The sequence below is a fragment of the Capsicum annuum genome, unplaced genomic scaffold (genome assembly GCF_002878395.1).
Source record: "Capsicum annuum cultivar UCD-10X-F1 unplaced genomic scaffold, UCD10Xv1.1 ctg81300, whole genome shotgun sequence".
NCBI classification, from domain to species: domain Eukaryota; kingdom Viridiplantae; phylum Streptophyta; class Magnoliopsida; order Solanales; family Solanaceae; genus Capsicum; species Capsicum annuum.
The window spans coordinates 1-2,872 of NW_025892013.1; the positions used below are offsets into that span (position 1 = coordinate 1).

Below are 2,872 nucleotides of genomic sequence, written 5' to 3' on the forward strand. Positions count from 1 at the left end.
AAATTTTTAAAAGTGTACGGCACATACAAAATATCCAACGAAAGTGAGTATGACAATACTACAACAATAGTTTCAAACAACAAAATGTCTAAATTTAAAGTACAAGACATACAAAAATCACAAAACTAATAGTCATCATCATCGAATTCGTCCTCGTCTTCCATATCATCATCCGTGCTGAAATAATCCAGGGGGCCTAAACCTTTTGCAGCCCGAACTGCATCACCAGGACACGGAGGAATAATCCCTCCAGTCTGAATGAAAGAACTGAACTGCTGCTGCAGCATCTTGATTTGTGATGTCGTTGCCTCCTCCATCTTCTTCTGCCTCACACTCTGTTCAACATACCTCTGTCTCTGTTCAGCAAGATCTTCGGTGAGTTGAGAAACTATATTTTGTAGTCTTACAATGGTTTCTGCATCAACCGAAGAGCTAGAGTATGCAGATCCAGATGAACTCCTAATATTATCGCCAAAATATTTTGTGTGGCATCCATAGAAATGACCTCTATTTGCAGGATCCGAAGCTTTTGTCCATAACTCATTCCGTACATGCTGGGGTATTGGGTCACCCTGACTTTCAGGAGGCAGACTACTACGATACTCACCAAGAAGATGCCTAAATTTGTCCTATATTCAAGGTAAATTTAATACTAACAGTCAAAAAATACTAAAGTTGTTATAGTTGAATAATATCAACTTTGAGAAAAAGATTCATATATTCAAAATTTATTTCTTACGTGGATAAATTTTGCACGAGGTTCAACTCAGACATCTTCATCAGTCGGGTTCAATTTCTTTCTCAGATGAGTCCCCTCAAAAACCTCATAAGTTGGTAGTTCCCTACCCATTTCTTTTTCCTGCATATAAAAAAATTATCAATGTTCAAATAATAAAAAAATTTAAATAGAAACAAAGAATTAAAATTGTAAAAGTTACATACCAGTTTTTCCTTCACAGCAAAAGTACTTCTAGCACCCGTAGTATGTAGGGAGCCACCCTTGGATGATACCCGGGCTCTCTTTCTTTTTTCCCTCAACAATTGGTATTCTGGGCTATTTCAGTGGCGCTAATATAGTGGTCACAAGGGTTCAGGAAACCACTTAGGTTTTACCGATTTCTTTCGAGCATAATCCAATAGATCACTAAATCTGCCTCTACATCTTTTGAAGTTCCTCTTTATAAGAAATTCATTTGCAGCATCCCACCAGTAAAATTTCTACAATCAAAATATAATATTCAATCTTGTGTTCTAACAAATTGTTAATAAGTGGGCGATAAGTTAAATTCTTACCTTAAATTCTTCAAACATTCTATCCCTGTCAAGTTCTGGAACCTTTTGCCAGCTGGTCCAATAGCTGTTGAAGTGCCGACTAATGCATATTCACACCATTTTTTCAACTCCAACATCCGGCTTAAACCTACAACACAAGATCAAACTGTAATTTCATCTGGAACAGTAAAATAGTAATGAAAATTAGTAACGTTATTATATTTAGAAATCTTACCCTCTTGTAACTGGAACCATATAAATCCTCCTAGAATTATCTCTGTCTCCTAGCTGCCTAGTAAGTGATGGTGGATGCATTGGCGTGGGCGGATCAGAAGCACCATATGGAGTGCCTCCAAGTTGAAGATCCGACAACCCAATAGATCCAGCAGAATCACTGTGCGAAGCTGTGTGATTGCTACAGGAGGGTATCGATGATGGTAGATATCTGGAGAGGCCAGCGGCCGTTCGATAGTACTGTGCTGGCGGTGGCACGATCATAGGAGCAGAATGGGTCAGTGTAGATCCATGTAGTGGCTCCACATACGTAGGAGTAGGTATCGAATCCTCGGAAGACCTAGAATATAAGGCTCGTGCTGGCACATCAGCAAACCGACCCTCAGATATATGAATACCTGTCGGCCGTCTATAAGGCGGAGGTTCTCTTTTCTTCTTTGGTTTCGTAGTATCAACTAATTTTCCGTTACCTTTGTCACCTTTGCCTGACCTCTAAATTATGTGAATTTAACAAGTTGTTAGTTCCTACAAAATGAATATATAAGAAAACATTCCAAGTAACTAATGTTAAGTTACTCATTCACACTTCAAATCGGTCCAACAACACGAGATATAGACAAGAATATTTTTATTACTATATAAATCATGGAAAAGTGAAAACAACAAACTTAAACAGTATATTACATATCAATCTTAAACAAGAAACATAAAGGTAAATATATAGTACAAAGCAAAAGGATATCAATACATAATAAATTTAACCTATACAACTAATCCTCCTCGTCTGAAGAATTTCCACTAAACCATTCACCCTCTTCGGAGGTTTCCTCATCTTTTACCCACTCAGCCTCTTCTTCCACAATATTAACTTCTTCAAAAATATTTTTCGGATGATTCAAACCGTCCACTAATTCAACGTCCACTAGCTGGTGATCAATCTGCATTTCATTTTGATACGCAGTCTCCAGAACATTCTCAACTTCTACCCGCCCTATAGGTCTTCGTTTGATTACAGCCCACCAATCAGACTTGTCATTGCGCAACAAGTAAGGAGCATAAAACACTTGTTTAGCATTTTGCGCTAGAACAAATGGATCGTAAATAAGATACGATCTATTGTGCTTCACTTCAATGATGTTATGCTCCTTATGTACTCTTGTGCCTGCTGTTCTTGGATCAAACCACTTACATCGAAATAGGATAGTATTTTTTTATTAGGAAACCAGCATACTCCAGCTCTAAGATCTCGTGTATGATGCCAAAGTAATCAACATCATCATCACCCTTAACCCAAACACCACAGTTATTTGTTTTTCTTAACCTGGAGTGTTGTTCGGTAAAAAAATTAAACCCATTTACTTTGTAT

General features: G+C 37.7%; 1 long non-coding RNA gene across 1 annotated transcript; it reads right to left on the minus strand.

Moving 5' to 3' along the window:
• LOC124895320 lies at positions 1 to 2,690 on the minus strand. The gene is made up of 5 exons (XR_007051652.1): positions 1,508 to 2,690; positions 1,294 to 1,420; positions 943 to 1,218; positions 740 to 859; positions 1 to 629 (listed from the first exon to the last, which is right to left on the minus strand). It is a non-coding gene; the product is annotated as an uncharacterized LOC124895320 (long non-coding RNA).
• Positions 2,691 to 2,872: the final 182 nt, after the last annotated feature.